General features: G+C 38.6%; 1 non-coding gene across 1 annotated transcript; it reads right to left on the bottom strand.

Moving 5' to 3' along the window:
- Window positions 1–8288: 8288 nt before the first annotated feature.
- Window positions 8289–8395, bottom strand: LOC119523932. Its single transcript, XR_005214733.1, has one exon. It is a non-coding gene; the product is annotated as a U6 spliceosomal RNA (small nuclear RNA).
- Between the last annotated feature and the right edge of the window lie 3414 nt (window positions 8396–11809).

Here is an 11809-nt window from a genome sequence, read left to right as displayed (position 1 = left end):
ACCACACTCCAACCCAGTAGCCTTGACACTTGAGGATGATTGTGTAATAATGTAGCTTACAAGGGGTGACAGTGTGATTGTGAAAACCTTGTGGATTACACTCCCTTTATCTAGTGTATGGATGGATGAGTAGAAAAATGGGGACAAAAACTAAATTTAAAATGGGTGGGATGGGAGGATGATTTGGGTGTTCTTTTTTACTTTTATTTCTAATTCTTATTCTTCACGGTATAAGGAAAATGTTCAAAAAAAGTTGGGGTGATGAATGCATAACTATATGATGGTGCTATGAACAGTTGGTTGTACAGCATGGATGATTGTATGGTATATGAATTTAATTGGAAAAAAAAACCACATACCAGACCCAGGGCCCTGGCCCCACCGTCTCCTCCATTACGAGATACAGGCAGATGCCTAGATGACCAAGGAACAGGCCCCTCCCTACCCAAGAAGGAAAGCATTAAAACTTCCCTCCCCTAATCACTGCTAGTAACCAAATCTCACAACATCCTGTTGTAACCAAATCTTGCAAGAAACTCCATTGTCACTGTGGAAGACCCGGGCCCAGGGCCTTCCTCAAGTGCCTTGAAGACTGTACACAGCAGCTTTCCTGACCTAGGGCAGTTAAGGTTTGACCTACTCTCCTTGTGAAATTAGGCCTCCAGCAATAGCTTGCTTTCCTCCTGAAACTCCCTGAGGCTACAGGATAATCTATAATCCTCTCCCCCTTCCTTGTTGACTACACTCGATCTCTTCCTATATCACAAGGTCTCTGCTCGTCTCACACCTATTTGAATGTCTTTGTCCTAACCCTTACAAACCACTCTCTGGCACCCCCTGCTTTTGTGGAGTATCTTCATGTTGAGCTCTGAACCTGTCACCATTCAGAGCAGCTCCTGAATTCAGGGCAATGTGACCGACTTGCCACCCTGTAGGTATGCCCCCCCCCAAAATAAAAGCTTATGTCTCAGAACATGTCCAGTTCTTTCTTAATCCCTTAGCTACGAAAGCCCTCTTGGTCTGTGACAGTCACAAACCTTTACAAGTGACCCACTTCGCACTTCTCTCTCTCTTTTTCATGCAGTTCACTTTCCATAGCTGGTCACAACTCTGAAACCATCATTTCCTGTCAGTAAGTCCCAATTAAACCGATGTCCACTTCCATACCTGGTATGTTCTTTGGTCTTAGGGCTAAGCTAGGTTGTAACACTACATTAAAATTTTAAAACTTCCGTTCAATGCAATGGTCCCATTGTCTTTTCCGGGCCCCTCGTGTTTGGGAGCAACTGTGTGATAGTTGTGACAAGTGGGTTGTGAGCAGCAGTGATACGTGCCACTTCCAAGCCAGAGTATTTGATTGCCAGCATGAGCCTTTGTAGAGTTCTCTTTTCCCTCTCCCATGGCAACAGATAATATTCTGATTGAAGACGGCCTGAATCCTGGCAGCAATCTCAGCCAACTAGTGATACACATGTGATAAAAAAAATACATGTTATTTCAAAACTCTCTTCAATGAACAATATCATAAACAAAATGAAAGGGCAAGCTCCAGACTGGGAGGAGATATTTGTAAAGGTATAATTAACAAAGGATTAATGTCTGGAATATTTAAAGAATCAAGGAGGAAATCATAAACAATACAATTTTTTAAACATAGGCAAAGGATATGATTGAGTGAATTACTGAAGAGGAAACTTGATAGGATACTGAACTGCAGGCAAATGCAAATTAAAGGAACAATAAGATATGATTTCATACCTATCCCTTTGGTAAAATTAGAAAAGTCCAATTATAATAAGTATTGGTGACAAATAACTGTAATAACTTTCTGGTTGAAGTACAAATTGCACAACTTTTGAAGAGGAATTTGTCAGTATCTAGAAAAGGTGGAGTTGTGGGTACATACTTAAATCCAGTAATTTCACCTCTATGAATATGCTGTGAAGAAACTCTGACAGAGCTGTACGTGAAGACATATACAATGTTGGCTGTAAATGTCACTGATGTCTGGAATAGGCAATGCCAAATATCTATCAGTAGTTGAATAGAATAAATAAATTTGATGTATTTATCCAATGGCAGTGTTCTAGTTTGCTAATGCTGCAGAATGCAAAACACCAGAGATGGATTGGCTTTTATAAAAAGGGGGTTTATTTGGCTACACATTTCAAGTCTTAAGGCCATAAAGTGTCCAAGGTAACACATCAATAATCGGGTACCTTCACTGGAGGATGGCCAGTGGCATCTGGAAAACCTCTGTTAGCTGGGAAGGCATGTGGCTGGCATCTGCTCCGAAGTTCTGGTTTCAAAATGGCTTTCTCCCAGGACGTTCCTCTCTAGCAAGCTTGCTCCTCTTCAAAATGTCACTCACAGCTGCACTGAGTTCCTTCTCTTTGAGTCAGCTCATTTATATGGCTCCACTGATCAAGACCCACCCTGAATGGGTGGGGCCATGCCTCCATGGAAATATCCCATCAGTTATCATCTACAGTTGAGTGGGGCGCATCTCCATGCAAACAACCTAATCCAAACGTTCCAACTTAATTCCCACTATTATGTCTGCCCCACAAGATTGCCTCAAAGAATATGGCTTTTTCTGGGGGACATAATACATTCAAACCAGCAAAGCCAGTTAAAATGAAGGACCTGGAGCTACATGTGTAGATACATCTAAAAATCATAATGTTGAGTAATAAAACAAGTTGCAATATACCCTTTACATAAAGTTTGAAAACATACAAAACAATACTGTATATTTGCTATAGATTACATTTTTGTTCAGCAAGTATTCTCTCCTTCCTCCCACCACTTATATGAGAGGAATATACTTCCTCAGCTCATTGATGTTGGGCTTGACCATGGAATTTGCTTTGGCCAATGGAATATGTGGGCAGCACTGACAGTGTAAAAGTTCTGAGGCAAGGCCTGAAGAAACATCATATTTTCAGTTTGTTCCTTCTAGGAATTTGTGCCTTCTGACCTCTGCCATGAGAAGTATATATCTCTTGAGACTGCCACTTCTGTTTCAGCCCCAGAATGAAAATATGTGGAGAATTACTGCCACAACTGACAGACAGACTTAGATGCATGAGAATAAATACCTGTTGTTATATAACTCTAGGTTTGACAAAAAACAAAAACTGACAGATACAATGTGGTTTATGGATGTAGATGGAGAGTGTAAGTGTCGTAAAAACAGGAATGGTAAATGGTAAATTCAGGAGAGTAGGTATTCTGGGGAGAGGAAAAAAAGAATACTTTCCCCCCTTAAATTGTTTTGTTTTTCTTCATAGCACTTGTTTTATTTACTGTTTCCTGCTACCTCCAACTAGAATGTAAATTCCACAAAACCAGGCAACTTGTCTTATTTTTAGGCTACTATGGCCCAATCATCCAGTACAGTGTTCGGCACATTATAGACACTCAATAAACACTTCCTGAAAAAATGCAACTGTTGGCTCATCTGTAAGTAAGGACAATAATACCAGCCTTGCAGGGTCGTAGTGAGGGTTAAATGACAATATATCTGCGAGCATACATAGTGTTGAGATATCAGTCTCTTGCTTTCTCTTTTCTATTCTGGATTTGTAGTTTCTCTTTCGAACTATCTCAATAAAGTGTAGAGTACTCCAGGTGTAGGTTCCATTGCTCCTTTTTTTAAATTCACAGACCATACAATCATTCAGAGTACAATCAATTTTTCACAGTACCATTATATAGTTGTGCATTCATCACCACAATTTTTGAACACTTTCATTACCAAACACAAAAAAGAATAAGAATAAAAATTAAAGTAAAAAAGACACCCAAAACATTCCATACCATCCATTCTTCCCTACTATTCATTTATTTTTTGTCCCCATTTTTCTACTAACCTGTCCATACACTGGTTAAAGGGTGTGGGAGCCAAAAGATTTTCACAATCACACTGCCACCCATTGTAACCTACATAGTTATACAATCCTCTTCAAGAATAAAGGTTACTGGGTTGCAGTTCAACAGTTTCAGGTATTTCCTTCTAGCTATTCCAATACACTAAAAACTAAAAAGGGATATCTATATAGCACATAAGAATAACCTCCAGAATGACCTCTCAACTCTGTTTGAGACCTCTCAGCCACTGAAATGTTATTTTGTTTCATTTTGATTCCCCCTTTTGGTCAAGATGTTCTCAGTCCCACAATGCTGGGTCCAGGCTCATCCCTGGGAGTCATGTGCCGTGTTGCCAGGGAGATTTACACCCCTGGGAGTCATGTCCCACATAGGGGGAAGGGCAGTGGGTTTACCTGCAGAGTTGGCTTAAAGTGAGAGGCCATATCTGAGCTACAAAAAAGGTTCTCTGGGGGTGACCATTAGTCACAATTATAAGTAGGCTTAGCCTCTCCTTTGCAGTGACAAGCTTCATAAGGGCAAGCCCCAAGTTTGAGGGCTTGGACTTCTAAACTGGTAGTCACCAATGCTTGTGAGATATCAGTAATTCCCCAGTTGGGGAAGTTTAATATTTACACATTTTCCCCCAGTCCCTCAAGGGGGCTCTGCAAAGATATTTTTATTCTCTGTCCAGATTACTCTGGGATGTATTGGGGCTTCACACTAACCTGTAAAAACCAACCAGATTGCACTCCCTGTTCAAAGTTCCATGCAATTATGGTGTTTGAATAAACTGACCATAGAAGTTAAATTATATAGTGTGCTAAAAATATAGATTTTGCACCAAATAAACATCTCTTCCTTTGTTTCACACAGAAATTGTAGTTTTAAAACACCATCAATATCATCCTTTACCCTTAGTCTGATTTACCTTAGTCCTAACCAAGTCCATTTTGTTCATATCTCTAACTGGAGTCTGATCTCTTTTTTCAGACTCTTTAACATTTGGTATATGGGGTAATGCTGACATTCAGAGCTGCCGGACTCTGGCTCTGAGTTTCAGGTGTCACACAGACATCCAAATTTCCAGGGACCAAACAGGTTATACATAAAAAGCTCAGCATCTCAGAATTTAGAAATAGCCATTACAACTCAGGAATAGATGTAACTGCTGTAAGAGTTTATAATCTAGGAACCTTTATTTAAACCTTCCCCTGATAACCTATGCTCTCAAATTCAATTCTCAGACTTTCACATTATATTTAGTCCATATTAGTGAGGCATTGTAATGTTTGTCTTTTCATTTCTGACTTATTTCACTCAACATACAGTCCTCAATATCCATTCACTTCAAAACTTCACTTGTATGTATAAACCACAGTTTGCCATTCCATTCATCAGTAGATATACCCTTAGGCCACCTCCATCCACTGCAAATCGTGAAAACTGACACCATAAACTCCACTTTGCAAATGTCCATTTGTGTCCCTCTTTTCAGTTCTTCCAATTGTATACCCAATTACAGGGTTGCAGGACCATATGGCAAACCACACTTAGCTTCCTGTGGAATCAGCACACTGCCCTCCAGATGGGCTGTACCACTCTACTTCTCCACAAACAGTGAATAGTTACATCCCTCTCTCCACATTTTCTCCAGCACTTGTATCCCTCTGTTTACTTTTTGGACAGTTTTATTCACACACCATATATTCCTACCTAAGTAAACAATCAGTGGTTCCCTGTATAATCACATAGTTGTACATTCACCATCACTATCTATATGAGAACATTTCCATTTCTTCCAAGAAGAAACAGGAAGAGGAAAAAAAGAAAAGAGAAAAAATAAGGACTAAAAAAGCAAAAGAGGAAATGAAATTAAAATAAAATAAAATAAAATAAAATAAAAAAGTTACACAACAACAATAACACCAAGAATCCCATACCCTTCCCTTATATCCCCCTCTTTTACAAATTTGATTTTGGTATATTGCCTTCGTTGCAATTAATGGAAGCATATTACATGTTACTGTTAACTATAGACTAGCTTGCATTGAATTTTTTCCCCCAATATCATCCCATTTTCAACACCTTCCAAAATTGACATTCATATGTTCTCCCTCATGCAAAAGCATTCTTATATTTGTACCTTTAATCATACTCACTGGCCACTCTAGGTTTCAGTGTTATACTGTCCCAATCTTTATCTTCTTTCTTTCCTTCTGTGTCCTACATGTCCCCAACCTTCCTCTTTCAACCACACTCACAGTCATCTTTGCTTGGTGTACTCAAAATATTGTGCCACCATCACCCAATATTGTGCTATACATTTCTGGATCTATACAGTCAATTCTGTTGAATGTTCTATACTCCTTCAACATCAAATGTCTGATCTCTGCCCTCTTTCTATCTCCTGGTATCTTCATTTCTACACTCTTCTCTAAACATCTCTCTCCAGTCTTTTCTTATCTGTCTGTAGCACTCCCTTTAGTATTTCTTGTAGAGGAGATCTCCTGTTCATGAACTCTCTCAGTGTCTGTTTATCTGTAAATATTTTCAACTCTCCATCATTTTTGAAGGATAGTTTTGCCAAATTTAGGATCCTTGGTTGGCAGTTTTTCTCTTTCAGTATCTTGAATATATCATACCACTGCCTTCTTGCCTCCATGGTTTCTACTGAGAAATCTGCACTTAATCTTATTGAACATCCCTTTTATTTGATGCATCACTTTTCTCTTGCTGTTTTCAGAATTCTCTTTGTCTTTTACATTTGTCACTCTGATTGCTAAATGTCTTGGAGCAGGTCTATTTGGATCATTTCTGTTTGGGGTACACTGCACTTCTCGGGCCTGTAATTTTATGTCTTTCATAAGAGTTGGTGTGCTGGTTTGGATGTAGTATGTCCCCCAAAATGCCATGTTCTTTAATGCAGTCTTGTGAGGGCAGACATATTGCTGCTGATTAGGTTGGAAACTTTTGATTGTTTCTGTGCCAGTTTGAATGTATTATGTCCCCCAGAAAAAGCCATATTCTTTGATGCAATCTTGTAGGGCAGACATATTAGTGGGGATTAAGTTGGAATGTTTGGATTAGGTTGTTTCCATGGAAAAGTACCCCACACAACTGTGGGTGATGACTCTGATTGGATAATTTCCACGGAGGTGTGGTCCCACCCATTCAGCATGGGCCTTGATTAGTTTACTAGAGCACTATATAAGCTCAGACAGAAGGAATGAGCTTGCTACAGCCAAGAGGGACACTTTGAAAAATGCACAGAAGCTGAGAGAGTAGCAGGTGAGAGACAGTTTGAAGACGGCCATTGAAAGCAGGCTCTTGCTCCAGAGAAGCTAAGAGAGGACAAACACCCCAAGAGCAACTAAGAATGACATTTCTGAGGAACTGCAGCCTAAAGAGGAATGTCCTGGGAGAAAGCCATTTTGAAACCAGAATTTTGGAGCAGACACCAGCCACGTGTCTTCCCAGCTAACAGAGGTTTTCTGGACACCATTGGCCATCCTCCAGTGAAGGTACCCAGTTGCTGATGTGTTACCTTGGATACTTTATGGCCTTAAGACTGTAACTGTGTAACCAAATAAACCCCCTTTTATAAAGCCAATCCAACTCTGGTGTTTTGCATTCTGGCAGCATTAACAAAGTAGAACAGTTTCCATGGAGATGTGACTAGTAATGCCTATGATTAGGGTGTGACCCGTTGTTGGGATTGTTTCCATGGAGGTGTGGCCCCACCCATTTACCTTAGGTCTTGATTTAATTACTAGAGCCCTATAAGAGCTCAGAAATGGAAAGACTTGAGAGAAGCTACAGCTTAGAGAGATATTTTGAAGATGGCCATTGAAAGCTGACGCTGACATTTTGGAGAATGCCATTTTGAAACACAACCTGGGAGCAAGCAGACGCCAGCCATGTGCCTTCCAAGATAACAGAGGTTTTCCAGATGCCATTGGCCTTCTTTCAGTGGAGGTCCCCTATTGTTGATACCTTGATTTGGACATTTTCATGGCCTTCAGACTGTAAATTTGTAACCAAATAAACTCCTTTTATAAAAGCCAATCCATTTCCGGTATTTTGAGTAATGGCAGCATTAGCAAACAGGAACAGTGGGAAATTTTCATTGGTTATTTCCTCTATTATTGTTTCTGCCCCTTTTCCCTTCTCTTCTCCTTCTGGGACACCTATAACATATATATTTGTGTGGTTCATGTTGTCATTCATTTCCCTGAGCTCCTGCCCATATTTTTCCATTGTTTTCCCTATCTGTTCTTTTTTATGTAGGATTTCAGATATCTTGCCCTGTAGTTCAGTAATTCTTTCTTCTGCCACTCCAAGTCTGCTGTTGTATATCTCCACTGTGCTTTTCATCTCTTCTATTTTGCCTTTCATTCCCATAAGTTATGCCATTTAAAAATATGGAATGCTTCATGAATTTGCTTGTCATCCTTGTGCAGGGGTCATGTGAATCTTCTCTGTATCATTCCAATTTTAGTGTAAATGCTGCCAAAGTGAGCACTCCATTGCTTCTTAGCTGTGCAATCTGGAACAAGTTACTTAACCTCTCTATGCCTGAGTTTCTTAAGTTATTTAATGGGGACAACAATACTCTCCTTACAAGTTGGTTGAGAGTATTAAATGAAATAATGATATGGAGCACTTAGCCCAGGGCCTGGAAAATAGTTAATGTTCAGTAAATGCTAATTATTATTGTTATTATTTTATTACAAAATAAACAGTTGCCCATGTAGTACAATTTGAAGAATATTTGGAAGGCTTCTTTACTAAAATAATATCTTCCACACTGGCCTGTCATTCATATCTTCAATTTCACTATTATGGAGTTACTCTTTTTTATTTAAGTCTTGTCCATTCTACCCGCCACTCATAAATTTCATTGGGAATATACTCCCAAGAGTCAGCATGATTAATTTTAAGTTATAGCTTGTTTTCCTCCATTCCTGGATGGATGGATAGTTTGAGGGACCTGGGCACAAGTTGGGGAAGTAAAGTGAGGGATTGAATGCCAAAGGCGACTTTGGGCTACTTGCTCCTTTTCCTTCAGATTGGCCCTGTTCTTAATTGCTTCTCAAAACCACTCTCTGTCTCAGTATGAGCCCTCACCTTAGCTTTTGCTACTTATGATATTAGTGAGAGTTTGGAAATCTATGTGAATGTTTCTTCTGTTAAGGTTTCCAAGTGTTCCATGTTCTGAGGACCATCTCACTGTCTCTAGCTGTTTTATGTCCCATAATCTCTTGCTGGTGTTGGAGACCTGCCAAGAGAAACCAGCCCCAAAGCCACTATGAAAGTTGCTATTAGCCTGACTTTTTGGGCCTGTGAGTATTATCTTTAAGTCCCCAATTATAAGTATGCATTAATTAGCTCACACCTTAATTTATGGACTTGCACTTAAGACTCTGAAGCAAATTTGAGGATAATCATAATAGGTATACAGACATGTGAAAAATTTTGTGGAAATGCCTGTAACTAGATGCCTTCTTGTTTTTAAACTACTTTATTAAGGTATAATTTAAATACTATAAAATTCACCTATTTTAAGTATACATGTAAATAATTTATTAAATTTATAGAGTTGTGTAATCATCACCATATTCCAGTTTTCGAATAATTATGGTTTCCTCAAACTATTCCTTGAACCAGTACTCAGTGTTCTTCAGGGGAATCCTAGAAAATATCTAAACTTTAGAAGCATATTTTTATGGAATAAATGTCTTCCAATAAAATGGGGTAAAATGAATTTCTGTAAAATTAGTACAATTTTGCCATCAAACTTTTCATACAATTAGAAATGCATGTTCTGACATGTGTGAGATGGGGGTATGGGAATTATGTGAAAGACTAACTGAACTGGAAGTTTTCATAAGGATAGTATTGTGTTAGAGTTAGTAATCCCTAACTGCCACAAAAGACAAATCAAAGTCTCAGTAGCTTCACACAACAAAACCTTATTTCACCAAGTCCATATAGGCCATCGGTGGTTCTCTTCCAAACAGTGACTGAGATCTAGACACCCTCAATTTTGTGACAATACCATTTCCACATATAGCTTCCAAGATCACTACAAACTTTGAAGAAGAAAAGAAAGATGGAATAGGGATGCCAGTTCTTAATCTGCTGGACCTAGAAGTGATAAACATCACTTCTACCTAGAGTACATTGGTCAGAACTAAACTGCAATGGAATTTGGGAAATGTAGGTTAATTCACAGAATATTTAGTGAATACTGTCTCTTTATAGAGGCCAAGCCTCTTCCTCAAGCCCTAAGAATACCTCCAATATTTCACAATCTTCTGATTCCACATTCTTACCTTCTAGGAATTATATTTGTTCTTCTTAAAATGCTATTTTATTGAGATATAGTCACACACCATATAACCCGTCCAAAGTATACAATCAATGGCTCACAGTATCATCATATAGTTGTGCATTCATTGCCAAATTAATTTTAGAATATTTTCATTTCTCCAAAGTAAAGAAAATAAAAATATAAAGGAACACACAAAACATCCCATACCACTTACCACCCCGTATTATTTATATACATATATTTGTCTTTATTTTATTACTCATCTGCCCATGCAATGAATAAAGAGAGTTTTCAATCACAAGGTTTTCACATCACACAGTCACATGGTAAAAACAATATAGTTAAACAATCATCATCAAGAATCAAGTCTATTGGTTTACAGTTCAACAGTTTCTGGTATTCCTTCTAGCAATTCTAATACACTGGAAACTAAAAAGGAATATTTATTTAATGCATAAGAGTAATTCCAGAATGACCTCTCAACTCCATTTGAAATCTGTTAGCCACTGAAACTTTATTTTATTCCATTTCTTTTCCCCCTGTTGTTCAAGAAGGCATTCTCAATCCAACAATGCCAGGGCCCGGCTCATCCCTGGGAGTCATGTCCCATGTTGCCAGGGAAACTTATACCCCTGGGAGTCATGTCCCATGTAGGGAGGAGGGTAGTGAATTTATTTGCAGAGTTGGCTTAGAAAGAGGAAAGAGTGGCCACATCTGAGCAACAAAAGAGGTTCTTGAAGAGTGGCACTTAGGCATAATTATAAGTGGGCTTAGCTTCTCCATTGCAGGAATAAGTTTCATAAGGGTGAGCCTCAAGATCAAGGGCTTGACTTCTTGATTGACTAATGCTTGCAAGAATACCAGGAATTTCCAAGGTGGGGAAGTTTAATATTTCCACATTTTTCCCCAGCCCCTCAGGGGGACTTTGTAAATACTTTTTTATTTCTTCCAAAAATACTCTGGGATGTATTGGGGTATTACATTAACCTGCACAGAATAACAAGATCTCATTCCTTATTCTAGGTTCCATGTAATTTTGTTGTTTAAAAAGACTGACCATGCAAGTTAGAGTGTGCTACAAAGAATATATATTTTGTAACAAATAAATCTCCCTTTTTTTTTCACTTTTCATCCCTTTTATTCAGTCCATGTTCACAAAGCAAATGTTTATGTTCACCCAAATATCATATACAATTAAATATTCTAATAATATGTTCTTTTTTTATTCATTTTATTGAGATATATTCACATACCACGCAGTCATACAGAACAAATCATGCATTTGAATGTTCACAATACCATTACATAGTTCTACATTCATTACCAAAATTGATCCCCGACACCCTCATTACCACACACACAAAAATAACCAGAATAATAATTAAAGTGAAAAAGAGCAACTAAAGCAAAAAAGTACACTGGGCACCCTTGTCTGTCTGTTTGTTTGTTTGTTTCCTTCCCCCACCTTTTCACTCATCCATCCACAAACCAGACAAATGGGAGTGTGATCCCTATGCCCACCCCACCCCCAATCCCACTGTCTTCCCTCATAAGCCACATTTTTATACCATTGTCTTCAAGATTCATGGGTTCTGGGTTGTA

Source organism: Choloepus didactylus, chromosome X (genome assembly GCF_015220235.1).
Source record: "Choloepus didactylus isolate mChoDid1 chromosome X, mChoDid1.pri, whole genome shotgun sequence".
Taxonomy (NCBI): Eukaryota; Metazoa; Chordata; class Mammalia; order Pilosa; family Megalonychidae; genus Choloepus; species Choloepus didactylus.
This window is presented reverse-complemented; position numbering and strand designations above follow the sequence as displayed.